This window comes from Petaurus breviceps, unplaced genomic scaffold, assembly GCF_028583685.1.
Source record: "Petaurus breviceps papuanus isolate PSGF00001 unplaced genomic scaffold, PetGlider_PUasm1.0 186, whole genome shotgun sequence".
In the NCBI taxonomy this organism is placed as follows: Eukaryota; Metazoa; Chordata; class Mammalia; order Diprotodontia; family Petauridae; genus Petaurus; species Petaurus breviceps.
The window spans coordinates 11718988-11743058 of NW_027185798.1; the positions used below are offsets into that span (position 1 = coordinate 11718988).

Below are 24071 nucleotides of genomic sequence, written 5' to 3' on the forward strand. Positions count from 1 at the left end.
TGTGTGTGTGTGTGTGTGTGTGTGTGTGTGTGTGTGTGTGTGTGTGTGAAGGTGACGCCAACTCGTCAGATGATGATGGGGATGATGAAGAGTAAAGTGGTAAAGATTTAGGGACAGACAGACAGACACACACACACACACTCACTCATTCTCTCTCTGTATGTGACTCTATCTCTGTCTCTCTCATTTTGGGACTTCATGGCTTTGTGTCCCAGACCAGCTAAATTAAGTGGGCTAGGCTTGTTTTCACTCGTTCAATCACCAGTAGAGATAATTGGGCCCCTGGGCAGGAATTCCGTGGCTGTAGAGTTAACTTCAGCAGGGACTTAGGACACGTGTGCGGAGGTCGGTCCCCTACAGTTGGTGTTACCCAAGCTGGTAGAATGGGTGATTGGCACAGATGGCAGCATGACCTGGGTAGAGGGCAGGATGAGGTGTGAAAGTCAATCACAATGGGAAGGAAGTGTTGGTGATTTTTTTTGCCTTGTCCATTCCTCTCCCCTCACCCCTATATTGTGTGATAAACAGCCGTGGAAGTTGGATATGTAAGGGATTGGTAGCTATTGCTTGACTTATAACCCTGACTTATGTAGTCTGCTTGCCACCTTTTGCCAAAGTTCTTAACTCTGTTTCCACACCCAAGAAACCTAGATTTTTCTAGTTAAGGAGATGACATTCATTGTCATGATCCAGGAGTGTAGTCCTTGGGAAGGAATAGGTCGCTTGCCAGCCTTGGAGGAAAGTACAGATACATTGGAAGAAGCAGAATGTGGCCGTCCTTATGGGAATCCCCAGTGCCTGAGAGTAGGGCAGACTTGTTCCTGTTGCTTAGTCTGTCTATGCCTTTCACAGGTGGACATGGGCCAGCTTAGGACTCGGGATGGGAGGGGGTCATTGAAAGCACTTGGCTTCCTTGGTGGGGTTTTCTCCACTCTTGTCCTTACCTCCTTGTTCTAGTCTGTTTTGGGGTTCTTTAGGTTATCTTTTGCATCCTTGGTGATCATGCAGGTGTCTCAAGCCATGGGGATCATTGGGGTTTTGAGACTGTCTGGTCCTCCTTTCTCATTTCTCAAGACTTGGGATGTGACTTACCTAAGGTCTCACTGATTGTAAGTTGTAGTTCTGGGCTGGAACCCAGGTCCCCTGGATCCAAAGGCAGCACCATTTTCACCAAAAAATCTGTCCTTTAGCATCATCAATAATTCTCTTCCCTGGGGATGGGCTGGTGCCAGTTGCTGTGAGTTGGGCCGCCATTCCAAGAGAAAATGGATTAGAACCCCAACTGCTGTGGTTTGGTAGCTAAATGTGGGTCAGTGATTGGTCCACTGCCCTGTGGGACTGTGATTTGGGTCTCTCATTCCTTTCACACCTCTCTTCATGGAGAAGTTGGATCCTTGTGAATTGTCTGCTCCTGATTTGGGTTCTTAAGAGCAGAAGCAAGAGTGGGCCTGGAGTCAGTGGGAAGGCTCCAGTGTGATTCATGAAGGGCAGTGGAGTCCGGAAGTTGTGGGATGGAAGGTGGAAACACTTCACTTGGAGATTTCCTTTACTTGTGCTTTGGTGTTCTGTCTGAGGCCACAGGAGGTCAGCTCCGGGGAGGGTTTCCTGGGGTCTTAGGGATCATCTTTTTGGTTTTTGGGCCACGTTCCTCTTCCTCCTTCTCTTCCCTCCTCTCTCTTCCTCTTTCTTCTCCCTCATTTTCTTTCTCTTTCCTGTGTCTTCCTTCTCATCTTTCCTCCTTTTTTTCTTCCTCCTTCTCTTCTTTCTCCTTCCTTTCCCTTCCTCCTCTCCTTTTTTGGCTTTCCCTTTACCCTTTCTTCCATGTCCCCTTCCTCCCACTTCCTCTTCCATGTGATCTGCCCAACCAGATACCACATACTCCCAAACATACACACTCATCTTTGGCCAATTTGCTGTCATTTAAATTGGTACCAAGCCACCGTGGAGACTCCAGACCATTAGAAATAGCCTTGTAATGCCCTGAAATAGATACCACAGAAGGCAGGGGAAAAAACCCTAGGTTTTAAGTGGTGGAAAAAACGGTTAATGCAGGAGAGCTGCGAGGAAAGCTTCTCACACCCCCCCTTGACCAAGAGCAGGACTCTGTATTTTCCCCCTCCTGGCCTGGTGGCTTCAAGCTGTACCTTGGGGTTTGTACATTTGGGAGACAGCAAAGATGTGAAGTAGACATGCTGTCCTAGGACCCCTGCTGAGCGGTTGATGGGATTTCTGGTCAAGGGCAGAGGCGTGGGGAATGCCAGGCTGAGAACTGGAATGAGTTTCCAAATGCCGGGATTATTTACATCTGGATTGTCACATGCCATCTGTTGACCGCACAGCACTGGAGCGGTTTGGGCAAATTATGCATGTATTTTATTTGTCTGAATCTTATCACCAGTAGGAAAGCCACCTCTCTGGTAGGTTGCCCTGTCTTTTCTTGCGTTGGGCCTTGTAATGAGTTGGTTTGACAGGCTTTGTTGGATAATAGATTTACAGCCAGAAGGGCCTGTTTCTCCCTCTTCATTTTGCAAAGCAGGAAACTGGGACCCATTGAGAGAGGTCAAGGGACATGTCCAAGGTCACACAGAGGTAGTTAAATGACAGAGTCAGGATTTGGACTAGATGCTAGAACCAAGGATTTTCTCATCGTAGCTTGAGGATGATGGACTTACCTGGTCACCCAGGTAGCCCAGGTCACCTTGTGACCACTGGAAGTGAAATAAAGCTATTTCTCAGGGCCTCCCTCCAGGAAGGAGGCTCCTAGAATTCTCCAGATTTCCAAATTAGAAGCTGAGGGTTCTTTCTATGTATTTCCATTACAGTTTGATGGTTTGGGGGCAGACTCTTTACCCCTTTCCAGCCTTGACTTTGGAATTAGGCATGTGGTTTCAAATTCCACCCTGGACGTTTACCATCTAGGTGGCCATGTGCAGGTTGGCTTTTAACATTCCTGGGCCTGGGTGAAATGAGGGAGGTGGGGGGCACTAGATGGCCAGTGAGCCCCTTCTCTGGTTCTGGAGCATCAGGAATAGGACCGATCGGTCGCTCACTCGTTTCACAAGCATTTGCCACGGGCCTGAGATGTCCTAGAGGCTGGGGAGTGAGAGGATGCAGAGATGGGAATGGAAGGCCCCTGCCCCCCAAAGGAGCCTCCACGGTGACCTGAGGAAGCCTGGCTCCTGTATAGCGCCATGCCTCTTGGGTGTTTGTCTCATGGCTAGAAGCCGTCTGGTCCAACCCGCTCATTTTACAGATGAGGCCAAGGCAGTTGGCTGACTTGTCTCAGGTCTGCACCTTGTCAGAGGCAAGATCCGAACGCAGGTCCTCCAAACCAGAAGCACCATCTCCCTTTGGAAGGTAGAAGCTGAGGAGAGAACTGACCAGTCAAATGCAGCAAGAGTAAAACTGATTCTCATCTCTGCACAGCAGAAATCCCGACACCTTCCACCCTCAATCTCTTAGTAAATATTTAGTTGGCAGAGAACACAGTGAGGTCTTGGGTTTTCCTCTGCTCAGAAATCATCTGAGGAGTTAAGACAAAGCGACACTTTTCCCCAGGACAGCAGAGGAGGGGTGCATCGGCCTGTGGGCCAAGTTTATTTATTTATTCTCTCCTTCTCCTCCCCATTGGTCTTTGGTGAGACTTGTTATTTGAACTCTGAGAGTCCTGGGCACGCTCTCAGCTTTGCTCAGGAGAGTGTACCCACCCGGCTATTTCAGCCACGTTGGGCCAGCCCCTGTGACCTCGCAGAGGCGCTGTAGACATCAGGCCTGCAGGCAGAGACCACCGTTAGCTCCCAGTCACCGGGTGCCTCATCTGTAAAATGGTGACCAGTACCCGCTGTAGGGGTGGACTTGTGTGGTCCTATGGGGCGTGGGTCAGCATCTCTAATATGCATGTGCTTGTGGCACACTTTATTAATGTTGGTATGGTGTGCTTTAGAAGCTGTTTTGTATAGAATGTTGAAGGAAGAAGGGACCCGCCTAGAGGTTGTCTAAGGAGGGCGCAGGCTTAGAGCGAGGAGGTATCTCAGAGGTCTTCTAGTCTGATCCTTTATTTTTACACAGAAGGAAACCGAGGCATAAAGTGGTGAAGTAATTTCCCCAAGGTCACCCAAGAAATAAGCAGCAGAACTGGGATTTGAACACATTTCTTCCGACTCTGTGGGCAGCTGGGTGACACAGTGGATAGAGTTCGGGGCCTGGAGTCAGGAAGGATGTGAGTTCAAATCCAGCCTTAGACACTTACAAGCAGTGTGGCCCTGGGCAAGTCACTTCACCCTGTCTGCCTCAGTTTCCTCATCTGTAAAAGGAGCTGGAGAAGGAAATGACAAATCACTCCAGTATCTCTGCCAAGGAAACCCCAAATGGGGCCATGAAGAGTTGGACATGTTGAAATGACTGAACAATTTTTGAATCCAAACCTTCTGCTCTTTTGCTTCCAACGCCCTGATGTTACAGATGAGAAAACTGAATGAATGAAGAAGTATTTATTAAGGGCTTACTGTCTGCCAAGCTTTGGGCATAGAGAGAGAAAAGAGGGCAGTGCCAGCCTGCAAAGAGCTTATCCTCCGACTGGTGGGGATGACCCGCAAAGGGGAGGGTGGCACGGCATGGAGAGCCTGAGCATGTGGCAGTGGAGCGGGTGGCAAGGGCCAGAGGCTCTTAGGATGGTCACAGGAGCCCGGAGGAGGCAGAGGCGGAGGGCAGCACTGTTGGTCCCCTTTCTCCCTGGAAGGAGATGGCTTCCGTCTCTCCCAGGTGGTGTGAGAAGCCGTGTACTTCGACCTGAACGGTCGTGGTGGTGGGCGGCCCTGGGGTCCAGGAAGGCGAGGAGGGAGGGCTCCCCTTGTCTGGTGAATGGCTTCCCTGTAATTTAGCCCTGATTGGGCCAACCAAAGCCTTTTCCATGCCCCTCACTTCAGGTCCTGGGGTGGGCGGCTTGGATGGTTGCTCAAGTGTGGATCTGTGGGTGAAAGTTGCCCCAGGAACAGCCACGTTATTCATGACTGTGAAACGCCCCCCTATTTCTCCCAGTGCTTTTTCTCTTACTACACACGGTTACTCATTTGAACACAAAGTCGTGTTTTTAAGTGGGCCACTCTCATTGTCATCCTGTGCAAATGCCTTGTGACTAATCTTCTGCTTTAAAAAGAGAAGAATTTAATGAGTTATGAGACCAGAAACGATGTCAGGTTGATAAACTGGCTGTTTGCCACCCTGCAATGCCCAGGGAAGAGCTTACCATAGACTCACGAAAAGTTTTGTTTTTTTTTTCCCAATTCAGTACAACAGACGTTTTTATCCAGTGCCTACTTTGTCCTGGGCATATATACAACACAAAATGAAAACCAGCATTAATTAAACAAACAAAGGCCAGAGGTACCCAAAGAGCTGGAGTCAGACAGATCTGGATTCAAATTCCATCTGGCATTTTATAGAATCATAGTTTAAGAGCTGAGAGGGACTTGGAGGCCATCTCAGAAGTGAAATCACTTATCCAAGGGCACACAGGGTATTTATTCAGTGTGAGAGGCAGGGTTTGAACCCAGGCCTCCTGATTCTCCGGGCAGTAAGTTTTCCATTATAAGACTGCACATAACTCAGTGGCCTGTGGACCTCAGTTTCCCCCTCTGTAAAATGAAGGGATTGGACAGAACCTCTGAGGTCTGCCCCAGTTTGAAATCTATGAGCCCCTGCCTTAGGATCCCATAATTCTGTGATCCCGACTCTAAAGAGCTTTCCCCATGGATTATTTTCCCTGGCCTAAGTCGGGGGTCCCCAGCCCTTTGAAACACATGGATGGTGGAGCCGGGTTGAGCAGCGGTGCTTCCCCCAAACCCTACCTCGGAAGCTGGGTTCCAAGCTTTAAATCCACATGATGTGTTGGCAGAGGCATCTTGCCTGCTTTTTGCTGAACCAGAAAATTTATAACAACTGTTTGTCATGTGTGTGTATTTATAGCCATTCACATAATGAAAAGAAGTTTTCATGAGATTGTAATAACACATCAAGATGGATATAATTAGAACAGAAGCAGATTGACACCCTGAATTCAAAGCAAACAGCCAACCCAGTCTACCTGGGCATTGAGGCTCAGGTATCTGCTGGAGGGGCAGCCTGCCAGATATGCAAATGGGGAGAGTTGGATGGTTCTCTGTGGCTGTGGGGCTGCTGGAGGACCCGGCCAGTGTATTCTGTTGTTGGTTTTTTTTTTTTTTCGGTTAATCTGAGATTGTTGGGGTTTGTGGCTATGGAATTGATGGACCCCTAGCCTAGACAGCTGCAGGACCAGGGAACGGGAACTCATGGAGGATCCAAATGAGCAATGTCCCATCCATTACGGAATGCAGGGGACTGGCTGAGGGGTGACTTCCCTTTCAGAGACTATTGGACTCGTGCCCTGAAATAATCCAGATGGAATTTGTATTAAGAGAGAGAGAAGCTGCCCTTCCAAATTTTGAATGTGGGTGGGGCTGACTTTACCCCATAGACGTAGCCCTGAAGGATCTGGGTGAGTCTGAGGTTTGTTGACTTTAAATTGGTAAAGAGCCAGCCTTGGAGACAAGAAGACCTGTGTTCAAGTCCCGTCTCTGACCCATGCTGTCTGTGTGATACTAGACAAGTCACACACGTGTCTCTTTCCTCAGCTCTCAGTGTGTCTTGGATTTTCTTATCTTGGAATTCTTCATCTAATTATATTTCTTTTTACATATGTAGGTCCTACCAGGACCCTCTTCTCCATCTCCCTTCCACACGGTGACTTTCCCCATCGTGTTTTTGATATGTTGTGGGTTGGCATAAGAAATTAAATGGGGATTTTGGGGGAATTTTGTGGAAGCTGAAGATGACACGTGAAGCTGGCAGATGACACAGAAAAAGTTTAGAAACTCAGAAATGCATAAAATATATGTATAGTATTATGTAATACTAACATGTTTTATCTTTTAATACCATAATAACTCAGATTTCTCTGGTATGAAAAGAGGGCCAATTTTACATGGATTTCCCATATTTCTCCGTGAGGTAGAAGGGATACTATATTGGTTGAATGAAAGTACAAATATTTCCACACCTGATTAGGAGGTGGACAGAGTACTGAACCTTCTGTTAGTACATCCTAATTCTGCCTCTGACTAGCCGTATCAGGGAGGATTCGAATTCAAGACCTCTAACTCCAGGGAAAATATTCTTGCTTTAACTTAGGACCCTCTGTGTCCGATGTGAAGATGGGCCCAGATATTATCTACGACTCTCTCTCCAAGCCCCAAAATCCTGTATTTTTTTTCTTTTCCAGTGCCGTATGTGGCATACACTACCAGTCTTCTCTGATTGTCAGCGACCTAAGGAAGTAGACCATCTCCCTCAGATGGGAAACCTTGTTTTGTGTTTTCCTGGGGCAGGGATGTCTGGTAGCTATTAATTCTGAGTTTGGTTTCCATATCTGTGTTCCAGAGGAGAGCCCAGGCCTGTCCTGTCGACTTCAAAGAGGGGATTGTTCAAAGACGCTCAGATCATCCTTTAAAAAAAAAATAGGGTAGTCACGATTGTAAAAGTGTGTGGAGATGAGAGCTCTAAATACAGCATCGTCAGGAGGCTGCTGGGTGCAGTGGGGGGGGGGGGGGCTGGAGAGAGGAGCAGCCTTCAACCGTTCAGCGTTGGTCCAGTGATGGCAAAGGCCTCAGCACCTGGAGGAGAGCCCCGGCCTCTGCAGAGTCCAGTGCCTTGGACCGGCCACCTTCCTCCTGCAGAGTCCTGACCCTCTGGCCTCCGGCTGGGGGCTGCGGAGTGGGGTCTCTGTGATCACTCGGGCACAGCCAGCCGGAGGGGCAGCCCCGAGGGTGGGGAGAGGGCTGGCCTTCTGGTCAGTACTCAGTCACGGAGCATTGATTAAGGGCCTTCTTTGTGCAGGGATGGAAATGGAACAGTCTGCCTTCAAGGAGCAGATGTGTTTTGGGGGCAAATAACATATGTAAGTAAATACAAACTGTATATGAGGTTAATACAACATAATAGTGAATACAGCATGAAGCGATGCCCCAAGTATCTCCTGGGGTTGGACGGCACTTCTGGCAAATGAGGTTTTTCACTTCGGATGAAGGGGGTCAGAAATGACACCCTCAGTGTATTTGCCTGATTCAGTCCTGGTCAGAGCACTCTCTCTCCCTCCCTCTGTCTCTCTCCCTCCCTCCCCCCTTTTCCCCTTTTCCCCCCCCCCCCCCCCCCGCAGCTGGCTACTTTTAATTATTCATAAACTTAAAAGGAAACTAGTAAAAACTTCCTTTTATCTTCATTTATTTCAACACAGAATTAATTTTTAACTGCCCCGGTCACCTCCGTTTCCAGGCTCACCCGTGATAATAAATTAAAGTTATCGAGCATGTAAACGGCAGGCCATGGGTGAGACCACGACCACCTTTTAAATAAGAGGTGCCCTCTGCTCTCAGAAAAAAAAAAATCTTTTAAAATTTTTCCTGGAAAAATTTTCTCTGGAAAACTGCCCTTTAGTCTTCTGGGGGTGTGGGTGGTGACGCGTCTGTCTCTAGAGGCCCATGGCACTGCAGTGTTACCTCTGCTGGGATTGTTTCAGGTTCTCATTTAGGGGTGCCCTCGACCCTTTAAAAAACCCATCCCAAAGTATCTCCCTTCCATTCCAAAGCTCTTTTCTGTTTTATTTTGGTTTAAATTTTTATTGGTGTTTTCTGTTTTTGGTTTTCTCTCCCCTTTTCTCCTATCCAGATAACCATTCAAAAAAAAAAAAAAACCAAAACCCAGGCTAGCAGGACCCTGGGCAAGTCATTGAAAAACTCTCTCTGCCTTGTTTTCTTTATCTGTAAGATGAGGGAGTTGGAATCCATAGCCCCGAAGGTCCCTTCTAGCTCTATTAGACACCTCTCTGACAGTACATACAGTGCTCCATATCCAGGGTCCCCCACCTCTGCAACGAGGGAGAGCAGGCCGATTCTCCCAGGGGTCTCTTAAATTTCTCCTTTGCTAGTATTTTGTTCTTTGGGTGGCTCAAACTCCTGAGCTTTTCCTCTGAGAGTTTTAGAGTGGACACTGGCTGGATTTTGGAAAACGGTTCTGTGTTCAATCATGACCTTGGATAAAGCAATGTTGGGTATCATCTTGCTTAGTGCCAGGCTTGTAATCACTGACATGGCTAATTATATTTTGTTTGGCCTTTGTGCATCTTTCTTTGTACCCATGCACCCAGACACACACTCCTTTTTATGTCTAGGATAACTTTCTTTCCTTAGAGATCTAACATTTTTTGTGTTACAGACTCCCTCGGGCAGTCTGGGGGAAAGCCCCCTTCTCAGGACTACATATGCTTGTAAAGGAAATGCTTGGATTTCAGTTAGACAGTGAAAAGAAAATGGAATTTTCTCCAAGTGTATGAACCCCAGGCTAAGAGCCCCATTCAGAGAGTCTAATGTCCAGATTTCCCTCTCCTTCCTCCCTCCATTCCCTTCCTTCTTTCCTTCCTCCCTCCCTCCCTTCTCTTCCCTCTTTCTTTTCCCCTTTTTCTTCCTCCTCCCTTCCCCTTCCTCTTCCTCTGCCCTCCCCTATTCCTAGTGAAAGACTATACTAAATATTCCTCTGTCCCTGCCCCTACCCCATATAAAACTCGTGTCTGTCACTTTCATCTGCTTGGGGACAATTCTCCAGCATTCCCTCCCAGTGTTACAATTCCATCACACACTGCTGAGCACTCCCAACTTGCTGCCTCCCTTCTCTGCCTAGAGAAATTTGTTAGACTTACTGCTATGGGCCAGACTCATGAGGATGCCCATTTCTGTGGGATTTCCTCCCAGCATCTCACCAGGCATTGTTATTAATGATCAGTATCACTATTTTCACCCCCATTTTGTCCAGGAGGGCGTGGGGATCCTGCTTCTGGCCCCCTTCTCCAGTCCTGCCTTGGCAGGGGGCCTGGGCACAAAGGAGGGGGAGGCCCTCCACTGCCTGGCCCTGCTGGCCAGTGGCTGCGCTGTGGGCTCCCTTCTCCCCGTTACACGGCATCCCGACACGAAGCCAGCATGCCCCTGGTACCTGGGATGTTCATTCACCGAGCCAGGTGCCTGAGTGACTCCTGGAGAAGACGTGGGCTCCGGCTTAACTTGGCGTCCCCTTTTCCTGAGCAGATGAAATTGTTTTCGCTGCCTTGTTTGTCCACAGATCTGCATCTGCTCTCCATCTTCCCCGGTTTGTTCTGGCTGCGGCCTTATTTTGTTTTCGTCAGACCTACCTGGGATTGGGGACGCAGATAGATAGATGTTTGCTGAGGCCGATTTGAAAATTGCATCGTTGAAATACAGCCCATATGGGCCATTGTAAAATGGTTACTGCAGTCTATAATTGCCTTCCCAATGATGCGCTTTGTCATTGCGGAGATCCCATCATCCCGGAGATGCCCCTGCAGCCTGCCGGCAGCAGCGGCCGTATGGGAAACATATGGATGTGTAAAGGCATTAAACCGTCTTTAGTTCAAGGATTCGATGACGGTGTCAGCCTATGGGTCACTACGTTTTCAATAGGCGGCTCTTGGGCAGGCCACACTTGGCTGGACTGGGTAATGGTATGGATTAGCCAGGGGTCTGATTGATTTACTGGGTAGGCTGGGTGCTGAGGTCGCCTGGGCCGGAGGAGGGGGCCCCAACGCCAGTAAGGCCCCATCATAGGGTCGTGGTTAGGACAGGGGACAGAGGTCTTTGCAGGGAGCCGGCCCCCAGCACAAGATCTTCCGGGCAGCATGGCGGCCTTGTCATGCTGTTATTATTAGTGGGAAATGTTCGCTTGTTTTTTTTTCCAGCCAGGGATTGTTTTGTGTGGCTCTGTGGAGAGGACCCAAGGTGAGGGGACGTGGGTCCTAGAGACATGGCACACTAATAATCATTGAATACAAGGGTTCTCAGCCTTTTTTTTTTTTTTTTTTTTTCCTGGATCTTTCTTGATATTCCCAGTGAGGGATAATGGTGGCCACATAAAGACACCTAATAAATGCTTATTGACTAGACTAGATCTCTCAGAATGATGCTTTTCTATGCATAAAATAAAATATGTGGGCTTATAAAGGAAACCAATTACATTGAAATACAGTTAGCAAAACATTAAAAAAAAAAACTGGTGTGGTAGGGAGAGAGCTGGCCTTGGGGGGACTGAAGGGCTCAGTTCAGATCCTGCCCTGGACACTTCTAGGCTCTCTGGTCCTGGGCAGCTCCTTTAACCCTCACGGGCTCGGTTTCTCATCTGTAAAATTAGGAAGTTGGATTAATGGCCTCTTTGGGTCCTTCTGGCTCTAAATGTGTCTTTCCCATGATCTCAGGAGTTAGGAGACATGGGTTTTCAGCCCAAGTTCTGCTGATTAAGTCACTGTGTGGTCAAAGCAACTTGGGGAAGTTATTTCATTTTAGGAATCTTGGTTTCCTTACTTGAAAAGCGAATTTATGTTAGTGCCTCCCCAGCTCCTGGTACAAATTAAGCTCTTAACAAATACCTATTGATAATAAGGTTTGCTGGCCCATTACTTGAAGGTGGGAGTGGGTTGCACTTAGTTTGAGGGCCCCCTCTTCTTTTCTATCTTAAGACCACTTCTTTAGGGGGCTAGGGATTCTGTGGATTCAGGACTTCCCCCTGTTAACCCGTGCCCCAGCTAAGCACTCACCATCCCAGAGGCCCAGGAGCTGCAGAGGCTGGGTTTGGCCCCAACATCTTTTTTCCAGTGCTAAGAGTTAATGCAGCGTGGTGAGGGGAAAGCAGCCAGGCTGTCTGAGTCTGTCCTGCTTTCCTGGCTTTGTTGGGAGAGAGAGAAGAGAGAGACACACAAAGAGAGACAGAGAGGGAGAGACAGACAGAAAGAGAAAAGACAGAGAGAGAGAGAGACAGAGACAGAGACAGAGAGACAGAGAGAGAGAGAGAGAGAGGAGAGACAGAGAGGAGAGACAGAGAGAGAGAGAGAGAGACAGAGAAATTCCACGGAGCAGCAAATAGCTCTGTGAGCTTGGCTTCCCCTTCTGAGACTCAGTGTCTGCATCTGTAAAGTGGGGGTGAATAATACTTCCACACTAACTAGAAGCTGTCTGTAAATCATCCTTGTTCCAGGGGAATTGAAGCTGGTATTGTGATCTTTGGTCAGATGGATGCTGTGGGTTTTCTCTGCTGTTCCAAAAGGAACATTTAGTGTTGTGACTTCAATCTCCAGCCCAGGAGGAGGCTGCCAAGGCAGCAGACATAATTGGATTTGTTTTGGAACTTTTTTTTTTCCTACTGGAGATAAGTGACACCATTGTCTCAGAACCTGCACACCCACATTCATGGAAGGAATTATTATTTCTGAGCTGGAGTTCTTGCTGGACCAGCTGCCTTTGGCAGAGGCATGGGTCAGTTCTTGGTATATAGTAAGTGCTTAGCAAATGCTTGCTGCTTGATGTCATAGGTGTTCAGTAAATGTTGGTTGCTCAGGTGTCTCTTTTTTGCTAACGGGCAGCAGGTCTCTTGTCAAGGTTGGCTCTGGGGCCTCCGCCGCGCCCCCCCCCCCCCCCCCGCCGGCTCTGCTCTGCGGCCTTGGCATTCAGAGCCTCCCTAGGGATCTGTCTCTGTGTGGACCTGTCCTGTCTGCTGAAAGTGTCTGTTTTCTCTGACCTCAGCTTTCCCTCTCTGCTCCTGTCCTAGAGTGACATTAGGACTGTAGCCCAGGCGACTCCAGGAGATACTTCTTGAGCACCTACTAAGTGACTATAGTGTGGAACAGGGAGGGGCGGTCAGCCTTGGAGTCAAGAGAGACCCAGCTGTGGCCCCTGGGCAGGGCACCAAAGGTGAAATCTAGTGGTGTTTTTTTTACAGGCGTAGAGAAAGTTCTCTATGCCAGTGAAATCCAAAAACCTCGAGTCTGGATCCATCCCCCAAGGGACTTTTCTCTTCTAAAAAGTAAGGAGGAAGGGGCACCATAGTATGCAGAGTCAGGAAGACCTGAGTTCAAATTCAGCCTCAGATACTTCCTAGCTGTGTGACCCTGGGCAAGTCACTTCACCCTGTTTGCCTCAGTTTCCTCATCTGTCAAATGAGCTGGAGAAGGAAATGGCAAACTGCTTCAGTATGTGTGCCTAGAAAACTCCCAGTGGGGTCATGACGGGTTGTCTGGACAGCACACAGCCACTTTCAGTCTGTGAGCCTGTGCTTGGAGGAGGGCCTGGCCTATGGAGGTTAGAAGGGACCTGGGGGTGAGTGCCAGGAATTTTATTTTTAAAAACCCAGCATGTTATCATTACAGTATCATAGCTAGAGGAGACCTGAGAGGCCTTCTAGTTTAATTTCGGGGCAGTTTCACATTGATTTATCCATGAAAGGGAGCTCAGAGGCTGCTGAGTCCCCTCCCCTCATTTGACAGGGGAAGACACCAAGGCCTGGAGGAGTTAAGTGGAGATCACAAGCAAAGGTAGGAAAGGATTCACTGCTCAACGGGCCTCAGTTTCCCCTTTTGTAAAAAGGGAGGCACGAAGCAAGGAAGGTGCCCTGTAAATGGGGGTATGACTTCTCTAAGTGGGAGTAATTTTCCTCATTGTCTCTTAAGTTCTGAAGGTACATTTGGTGGGGAATCCCATTTTCTTCCGGACAGACATTGACTTGGTCTAAATAAGACCCCTTCTGGACTCCGACAAGGTGGGGCCTGGCTGAGACCCCTTTCTTCTTTAGCTTGGCTACATCCTGGCCAGCCTCTTGCCTCTCTCTCCTGCATCCTCTCTCGGAGGTGCTTATGTGTTCTCCGGCCATGGTTTGGGCATCCTTGGCCACCCCACCCCTCCATTCTCCATGCATCCCCTCTGGCTGGCCATCTCTGGACCATTTCACTGTCGGGAGTCCTTCGGCCAGACACAGAAAGGGGCTGATGTTGGAGGGAATCATTTATCAGAAGCTGTTGTTGGTAAAACTGTATGGCAGAGAGCAGATAGGGCTTTAGCCTAATTTAGTTGGGAAATTTGGGGTTATGTGGATTTCCATGATCCTGGCTCTTGGATTCCTTGTGGGCTGATGGGTATACTTCACTCACATGGTTTTAAGAGTTGTTTTTTAGACAAGCGGGACGGGAAATGGGGGCTCAGATTCAGCTTTAGATTTTTTTTCCTGGGGCCTCCAAGGTTCCTGCAATTGGACTTGAGTGATGAGCCAGAGATGAGAGTGCCCTTGGGCACCAGGGTTTAGGAGAGATGCAATTCAACATTTCAAAGCCTGTTCCTATCCCAGCCCAGCGGGATCTCCCAGGCAGCCAGTGGATGGGATGAAAAGGCCATCCCCAAAGGCTCTCCAGCAAGCGAGATCATCTTAGCGATATTGGAAGGATTTAATAAGAACGGAGTGTGGCGACAATAAATGGGATTGGCGGTCCCCTCGGTTAATACCGTCGAAACCCCCAGATGGAAGCAGCCTGAATGAATTCACAGGACTCAGGCAGTGACACCATTCAGAGCTAGCAGGAGCTTGCTTACAGAGATCGGGCAGGGGCAAAACTGGAGTCTGTGCAAAAGCCTTCTGGCTCTGAAAGCAATCTTTGGGTGATTAAGGGGGCCAGGAAGGAAGGGATCGAATTGCTTTTCTGAAGCTGTGTGGCTAGCTCAGACGCAGGAGAAGAAAGCATTTCTCTGTGTGTGCATTTTATGGGTATGAGCTCTTTGAAAGAAAGAGAAATCACCGAATGGGTAAATGGTGGGCTTGAGCCTCAGGACTGCCCAGGTAGAATTCTGGCTTGAGGGCACTGGGGGGAGGGGAGAGGAAGGGAAAGCATCTTGCCTTGTCTAGACTGTGTGAAGGGGCTTCAGATGCCTGGGGGTCCTTAGGGAAGGGTGAGGAGGAGCAGGACTCTTGTGCCCAGCCAGAGAGTCAGGACTGGTAAGGAGGAGCCTTTCTTGGGAAAGGTCATAGCATCAGAGATGGAGAAGGGACTTTGGAGGCCGTGGAATCCGACCCCTTCCTTTTACAGAGGATTGAATAAAAAGGACTTATTTGGGGTTTGTCATGTGCTGGGCCCAGGGAATGCCAGTATTTAAAGAAAGAAAATAGAGGCAGACTCTGTCCTTCAAGTAGAGACAGAGATTACATTTGGTAGCAGGGAGAGGGGAGAAGGGACAAGGAAAGGGAGTTTGTCCTGGAGGGGCAGAAAGGGTCCAGAGAGTAGGAGAAGGGAGCCGGAGAAAAGGCCTGGTGAGTGGGAGAAGCTGAGTCCAGGGAAGCATTAGGGGTAGGATTCGAATCCAGCTGAATCCAGGGAGAATCTGAGAGCATTCCCACGCTCACCCAGACAAACGTGAACCGTTTTCTCTCAAGTGGCCCATGATATTTCCCACTCTGGGCTGGAAGCTTTCTGGAGTCCAGGAACTTGGTTCTGTTCAGTTCAGAGGACCTGTGGAGCTGGGATTAGAACCCAGGGCTCCTGCTAACTTTCAGAATCACCACTTTGCCTTACAAGAAAAACTTTAAAAAAAAATAATTGAACTTTGTGTTGTAGATTTAGAAATGGAAGTGGGACCTTAGACAGACATCCTCTGTATTTGTAAATTGGTGTGGTAAGGAAGGCCAAGATGACCCAGAGAAAGGAAGGAAGCGATTTGCTCCAAGGCCTAATAGCTAGATCTGGGATTTAAACTCTGGACACCTGGCCCCCAAACTGATGTTCAGAGCTTTTCTTTCTGCCCAGTGGTTGTGTGTGTGTGTGTGTGGGGGGGGGGCGGTGTTTTTATTTGCAGGCTAGGCTACTGGTGTACTTGCTGGTGGTGGATGGGGAGAATTTCCTTTAGCTCAGCCACTTACTGCCTCAATTTCCCCATCTGTAAAACGGGAGGTTGGACCAGACTTTCAGCAATGTTTCTTCTAACTCCCAAGTTTTTTATCTTTTGTAATTGCTGGTTAGCAGGAAATTAAAAAAAAAAAAGTAAGGAGAAATTTTCCTTCTCTTAGCATATTTTGATGGAAGTGCTGGGAAAAAAAAGTGGGTTCTTGGTGGAGGAAGGCAGGGAGAGAGAGTGAGAGACCTCCCCTCCTTCCCCTCCCTGGGCTCCAGTGCCTGCTTTGACACAGCTTTGGTGTGGTTGAGGGGTTGGGTTTCAGTCCTGTGATTTCCTCCCCCTGTAACCTTTTTCCTTGGCTAATGCTTTGTTTAAAAACAAACCCCCTGGTATTCTCAAACAAATGATCTCCTGGCTCCCCAGAGCTGTTCTCAGATAAAATCTCTGGGAGGAGCTACCTTGGAATTGAGGTTGCTTTTGCATGCCCACTTGGGCCCAGGAGGGAGGGAAGGATCCCTAAATTCTGGGGCCAGGGAATCAACATCCTAGCCCAGTGGAAGATCCTCTCCCCACTCTGGTACTAAGGCCGCTGGGCTGGGCCGCTAGAGGAAGGAGAAAGCAGGCATCGCTTGGCCTTGACCCCCCATGGGATCACAGATCTTCCCTGGATCAGTAGAGAAAGGTTTCTTAAGTGCCTCCAGGCCAGCTTGTTCAGCCCCTTGTTTTCAGATGAGGGAACTGAGGCCTAGAGAGTGACCTGAGACTGGTAAAGGGCAGAGCTGAGTTCACATTCAGTGCCCCTCCCCCAGTTATATCTCTTTGATTGTATTTGACCCAGCTCAGCCAATGTCCTGGACTGGCCTTCCCGTCAGCCTCTTAGAAGGGGGACAGGTCCACGAAAGTGTGACCCTGATTTTACAGGCATTCGCATTTATTCTGATGACTCAGATTCAAAGTGTGCCCTTAGCACGGTGCCTACTGTTGATCCCTCGCTCTGCAAGCGCTTTTGTCGAGTGCCTACTATGTGCCAGGATACAGAGACAAAAATGAAAGTCCCTGCTGCCCTCAAGGAGCTTACATCCTATCAGGAGAAACCACATGTACATAAATGAGTGTGTCCGTGTGTGTATGTCTGTATGTATGTGGGTGTATATGTATACATGCACACGCACACAAGATCTCTGTGGGTCTGAGAGAATTGCCACAGCCCTCCTTTATCTTGGTGGCCTCCCTCTGAGACCCCTCCCCATTTCTCCTGTACCTCTCTGGTTTACACATAGCTGTTTGCCTGTCCTCTCCCTCATTAGGCCGTGAGCTGCTGGAGGGCAGGGGCCCTGTTGTGCTTCCCTTTGTATCAGCAAACCCTGAAACAGGACTTGGCACAAAGTAGGTGCTTTAAAAATTGTAGTTGACGGAGTTTCTCAGATGAAACGATAGGACTGGCACCAAAAGTAACATCGGTAATTGTTATTAATAAAGGAGAGGGGCAGCCTGGCAGAGTGGGCAGAGCACAGGTCTCTCAGCTTTCAGAGCTTGCCATCAACATGTAGAACCTTGGAAAAGTCCCTTGACTTCTCATTTCCCCAGAAATTTCCAAGGCTATAACTGGCAGAACGTTTATCTTTCTGCATCGTTTGAGGGAATTTTGTTATTGGGTGTTCCTTGTACCCATGAAATCACAACTTTGGAAGAGAGAGAGAAAGGAAGGAAGGAAGGAAGAATGAAAGAAAGGAAGGAGGGAAGGGAGGGAGGAAAGGAGGAGGAGAGGGCAGGAGGAAGGAAGGAAGGAAGAATGAAAGGAAGGAAGGAAGGGAGGAAAGGAGGGAGGGAGGAAGGAAGGAAGGGAGGGAGGAAGGAAGAGACTAGCTGTCACTTTCCCAAATGTCTGGGCCCTTTTTTAGTGAAGTTGTAACTTTTTTAAATCTCTTTAAATCAGCTTCAAGCAAAATTTGGACAAACCCTACCCTTCTAACCAAGGGCAGAGGCATCTTTTATCCACATGAGAAGCCGGTGTGGATACTCTGAGTTCCTGCTTCCCGCCTGCCTACCATGTCCCATTCTCATCTCAGAAGATAACATTTTTTAGAGTTTGTTCCCAAATGAAAACATTTTGTCTCTTCCCACGAGGGCAAGCTCTGAACTCAATCCCAGTCACTCCCATGTTGCTCACATTTGCATTCTAGGATCCTCTTATCCCCTTCCCCCCAAAAAGTCTGCAGAAACCACGGGGCAAGAGGGCCTCGTGCTTAAATATGACTGTATGCGACTGAGTGCGTAACCCCCAGCTGTAAATTTTGCAGTGATGTCAGAGTTGGTGCTGTTTACCTAGCTTTGAGTCTTCCTCTTAAATCATTTCCTGACAGCCCCTGTCTGTTAGCAGCCCGAGCTCACATCCATCTGGGCCAGAGGCTGGAAGCTGTGTATCTTGCCTGCAATCGAATGCGGGGTACGGCAGAAGAGTCTCCTGATAGTTTTGAAAAATGTATAAGGACAGATTACCAGCCTTGGCAGTTAGAATCGTAATCAACAAATTAGTCTTGTCATTATTGGCTGGTGGATGCCAGGGGAGTGTGTCACCGTGGTGGAGAATATCTTCATCTCCAACTAGTTCATGATAATAAAAAATTGGTTTATCTGTGAAAGGAAACAGACTGAGTCACAGCCCTGAGTGCCGCCTACCTGTCCAGTGCGAGGCAGATCTGGTTTCTTGTCTTTTCCTTACTTATTTTTACTTTCATCACTGAGCAACCATTAGGTTCTCACTGAGAGAATCATTAGATTTATTAAGGAAGGAGATTGCTTCCGTTTGGAAGGGGATGCTGATAGTGGGAAAGGGATCAAGCCATGCACGTCAGCCGCTGGGGGGAAGCTGCTTTCTACCCACTACTCCCAAGTATCAGCGGCCTGGCACCGAGGTCTCCTTGGCAGACGATGCCAGCGGCTCCCGGGACTCCAGAGATGGCAGAGCGTGCAAAACCGAAGGGCTTCTGAGGCCTCCCTCGTTCACCCCCAGATCTTGGTGAACTCTAGGATCAGGGAAACAGGTGGCAGGACTCAAACCATCCGGCCCGAATGGATTTCCATCTTGGCGATGGCATGCTGGAGGCCTGTTTGGTTACACAAGGCTGTTTAAATAAATATTCTTGTGTATGCAAAGGAGCAGAAATTGGATGACACTCTGTGGTCATCTTTCCATGAACCAGCCCAGGGGTGGTTGGGTGGTGTTTTGGGAATCCTTCTTCTTGGCTTTTTACAAAAATCTCCCTCCCAGATATATTCTCAAAGGTGGCCCAAGTATCAGACCCACTATTTGACCTTTCAAGCCTGGGTCTAAAGCAAGAGGGATGGGGGCCAGGGCGTCTTTTGCTGGAACGTGTCTTTTCAGAGCCATGGCTTGGCATGATGTGGGCAGAGTGCCTGGCTCATTGTAGGAGCTTGATAGATGTTTATGGATGGAGAACGACAAGTTTACACTCAGGTTTTCCTGCCTTGGGGATGCGCCAGCTTTGCCCCTCACCTTGTGGCCTGTACTCTGGGAGGTTGCTGAATGCTCTGGCTTCCCTGTGGGAGGATAGCACGCTTTGGCCCTGAAGCAGCCTTAGACACAAGTCTGATGATAACACTAACAGTAATGCTAGCTCATGTTCATTTAGGGTTTTAAGGTTTTCCAGACAATTTACATCTGCTCTTACAATAGCCGGTTACCATTTGTGCAGTGATTTAGAGGATTAGCTTCTTATCTCATCTGAGTCTTGGGAAATAGGGGCTGTTCTCATTCCCATTTTATGGACCACAATACTGAGGCTGAGTGAGGTCATGACTTACCCTCCTAGTGTCTGAGGCAGGCTTTAAACTCTGGTTTTTGCAATGAGGAGACTATTCACTGTCCACCTCTAAGTGGTGTTCCATGACTAGATCATGCCCAGGGGTTCTGAAGCTAGAGCTTGGGTCAAGGTGACTTACTTACAAACTCACTGGGAAGGATAGTGGCCAGATAAAACGGGGCACAGAATTGGGGAGATGTTTCTCACTGGAGAGGATGCCTTGGAAGCCAGGGCGGGAAAGCGGTTGTGAGGTATTTGACAAGACTCGGGGAGAGAATGGTGTTCTGTAGGTGAGAAAAATGACTGGTTTGGGCAAAACAGAAATTCACCTTTGTAGACCTGCAGGTTTTTGTAAAAAAAAAAAAAAAGTGTCTGGGATAGGAAATTAGTGTGTTTTTTTTTTCTTTAAAAAAAGCATTGTGTTTACCATTTCTAGATAGTTGTTTTTTTTAAGAAGAAAGAGAATCCTTTCTCCTCCAGAGGGGTCAGGGTTGTGTGAGACAGAGAGCCCCAGGAAAGGTGGGGGAAGGATTCTGGTGTTTGAAGGGCAGCAGATCCTTCCAGGAGAGTCCTGGAGATTTCCTGTGCCAGCATATAATAATTGGAGGTCTTTAGACTGCTTGATTTCTTTTGGGGGGGGATCATGGAGAGGCAGTGTGGTGTCGTGGACTTGGCTTCAGGAAGGTGTGGGTTCAGATCCCGTCTGAGATGCTGGGTGAGACTTCTCTCACCTCCATTTTCCTCATCTGTAAGTCATTTAACCCTGCTTGCCTCAGTTTCCCCATCTGTCAAATGAGCTGGAGAAGGAAATGACAAATCTCTCCATGATCTCTGCCAAGAAAACCCCAAATGGCGAGCCACAGAGACTCAGACAAGCTTGAAATGTCTGAACAACAAAATGGAAATAATATTTATGCCTCCCTCCCTCCCAGGGTTGCCTTGAGCATCCAGTGAAATTTGTGAAGTCCTTTGTAAACTTTGAGGTGCTCTGTAAATGTTGGCTGTTATAGTTGTTAGCTCGTTGAGGGAAGGGACATCCGTCCAGTCCCCAGCACATAGTAGGCCCTTAATGAGTGCCTTCTCGAATTCACGGATTCAGTCATTCACCTCTCTTATCTGCAAGATGGCTGCAATAATCCTTGCAATTCTTACCTAAGGGGGCTTTTGTGAGGCTTAAATGAAATAGCATGTAAAAGGTGCTCCTCAAACTTAAAGCTCTTTATAAATAAATGTCAGCTTTTGTTATGATCATCCTGGTGCCTTTGAATGGGCCTGAAATGCGTACACAGAGTGAAGCCTCACTGTCTTCCTCTCTTGAGCTGACTATGAATGGGTAATTAGTTGGAAATGACATTAACCTGAGCTTAATTGTGATTTTACATAGTAACAACATACCAGCTGTTCACCATACTTCTTGGGGCTGGGATTTAATTATTTTTTGGCGATCTTTTAAGATATGTGTTGCCTTTTTTTTTTTATTTCCCCGGCTGTGTTTTCCCTTTAACCCCCATCCCTGCTGTCATACTCATGGCTCTCAACACTGGGGTTTCCATTATTCCTTTCGGTGGCTCATTGGGTCCCAGGGGCATGAAATGCCCACTCTTTGGTGAACCTGTTTCTGAGAAGCTGCAGTGACAGCAGGCCAGGATGGACGGATGGCAGTGGGTGGGCCCTCCGTTTTCAGCCCTAACCCAGGCTTGCAGTTTTGTTTAGGGGAGAGGGATGGGAATTGGGATCATCTCAAGAACCTGCCAGAGCTCACCACACCAAGTGAACCAGCTGAAGGGGGGGAGTTAATTACTGAACAGTGATTGCTGGGTTATAACCAATTATTGGATCATTAAATGTTTATTACCTTTTTATATGCTCCTTTCTCTCATAAGGGCAGTTTCCTTCTGATGCCATTAAAACAGAAATGGGGTTTGATACAAGAGGAAAAAAAAGAAATCTTAATCTTTTCGTCACTTGGAAATTAAAGACAAAGAAGGCATGGAACGGGTCTGTGTGATCCGACAGCTGAATTACCTGTTTTCCTTTGGTCTGTTGAATTGGTAATTAGTGAGACGTTCAGAGCTGAGCGTAGGAAATGATAAGGTGTGGTTTCTAAGACACAGCCCCTCTAACCTTGGGGGCAGATGGGACCCGAGAGGAAAGCCAGCTTGGGGACTCCCTGAGTGGTGTCAGAAGCCAGGACAGACCCTGCTTGACATCGTCCAGCAGCAATGCGCCTGCTAGGACCCACAGTCGGCTTTTTTAACCTTTGATTTTATTTTGTTTTTCAGTTAAACACTTATTTTTTCTCCTCTCCCTCATCCTCATTAAAAAGAAAAAGTGAAAAACAAAAGCCTTGTGACCAGTGTGCCTAGTTATGTAAAACAAAGTCTTGTATCCACCATGTCCAAAGATGTGCGTCTCCTTCTGCATCTTGGGTCTGCCTCCTCTGGGTCAGGAGCCCACAGTCATTGTGGGTCTGTGGGTGCTGGGGGACGGCCCCCCTCTTCCCCTTGGCTGATTTTGGAGAGGGAGCTGGAGAGAGCCTGCTCCTCTTGGGAGACATTCTGGGCAGCGGGGGGAGGAAAGGGGACAAGTGGAGAGATCCATGGAATCTAATTTGAGCCTTTAGTTTGGCAGAGAAGGAGATGGGAATGGGTTGGGGAGTGGCGATCTGGCAGCCCATGGCATAGCTCTTTGCAGCTTTACTAGATGGAAGAAGACACTGTTTCTTACCTTGAAGAACTCATTCTATCTCTGCCCAGGACTCAGATTGCACAAATCCTGTCTCATGCAATGTTTACTAGCTGTGTGATCCTGGATAAGTCACTTGACTTTTTTCTGCCTTAGTTTCCTCATCTGTAAAAGGGGGAGAATAATAGTCACAGGATTAATTTTATTCACTTTTTAAAATAGCATGTGTATATATATATATAATGCCCTGTTATGAGGTTAGAATGAGAATTATGTATAAAGTATTTTTCAAACCTTGAAGCACTACATTAAAATGTACGTTATTATTGTTAGTTAAGTATAGAAGGGACCTGGGAGCCCATCTAATCCAGTCTCCTGGCCTAGAGAGGTCAGTGGATTTGTTCAAGGACCTGTGCCCTCTGGCTCCAGAGATGGGGCTCTCACTAGAGGGTGGGTAACTTGTTTAAGAGGGAAGTAGGATATAGCCCCTAGAGAGAGTGCCGTGAGGTGGCAGGTAGAGGGGCCGTCCTTGGAGGAAGCCCCACCTCTGACACCGTGATCCTGAGCAAGGGGCTGCAGCCCTCAGCATCCCGGGCAAAGTCTCTGAAGCTGCTCCAGAGAGGGCATTTGGGAGCTGGTGGAGTCACCCATCTCCCCTCCTTTCCCCCCTTTTTCCATCTTCCTGCTCCTCAGCTATGAGTCAACAACTATTTGTCGTTTTGCCAGCATGTTGCTTGTTTAGCTGGATTATGGCGTGGGGGGAGGTTGGAAGGAGACACTTTTTCTGTCCTTGAAGAACTCGTTCTGTCTCCTCGGTGAACTCATGTGTAACCTAATGGTTTGTAATAAAGCGGCGTGTCCATTTTTGGTGCTAAAAGAAGAGCCAACCCAGTGTAGCAGAGAGAACCATGGTCTTGGAATCCAGGAAACCTGGATTTGAATCTTGCTTCAGACACTTAGTAGCTGTGTGACCCTGGGAAAGTCACTTAACCTCTCTAAACTGAAATTGGGTGAACTTCCAGCTCTATCTGTAATAACCCCTCATAGACCCTAAGGTGTTCTTTAGTCATCCGGGAGGCCTTTCTGAGCCTCATAGAACATGTGTGGGGCCTGAGAGGGTGAATGATATTTGGGTTGGTAGGTCATTGCAAACTGAGGGGCTTAGAGTGAGTTGCTGTGTGGAGCCGGAGGAAGGAGACCGACTTTCTATGGAGTGATAGAATACTGTTTTGAGGAGGTGCTGCTTTGAATATCAAGCCACATTCGAACTCGGTTCTTTAAGTAGCAGGGAGCCAGTGAGGACTCTACCTTCGTGTTCTTCAGAGCTGCAGAATTCTATTTCCCCTCCCTGGGAAGTGTCAGACCTGGCTGACCAAATCTGACCTGGTCCCCATTCCCAGACCCGTGAATTGCCATAGGCTGGCCAGATGCTGTCACTTCCGGCCTCTGACCCTTTTGTAAAAGCCTCGAACTCTCCCCTCCCGAGATCCCCAAACTTTCTCTAAGGACTCTGGCTTGTGCAAAACGATTTACCTGGTGGAACACTGAGATACCCCTGACCTCTCCCACCTGCCGCTGGGCCAGGCCCTCTCTAAGTACCCTGTATATACTAGCACCCTATATTTGGGGTGTACCCACACACATATACGCACATACACACATTCACACACACACATACACACCTTTATATAGTACCCTGTTCCCAGCCCCTCCTTGGGTACCCCAGCACCTGCTGTGGGCTACCCAGAGCTGCATCCCACTTGCCCGGATTAAAGGCCTCCAT

General features: G+C 48.2%; 1 protein-coding gene across 6 annotated transcripts in view; it reads left to right on the forward strand.

Annotated features, from left to right (window-relative positions):
- AUTS2 (activator of transcription and developmental regulator AUTS2) overlaps positions 1–24071 on the forward strand; it is a 1243088-nt gene that overhangs the window by 5857 nt on the left and 1213160 nt on the right. The window lies entirely within an intron of this gene.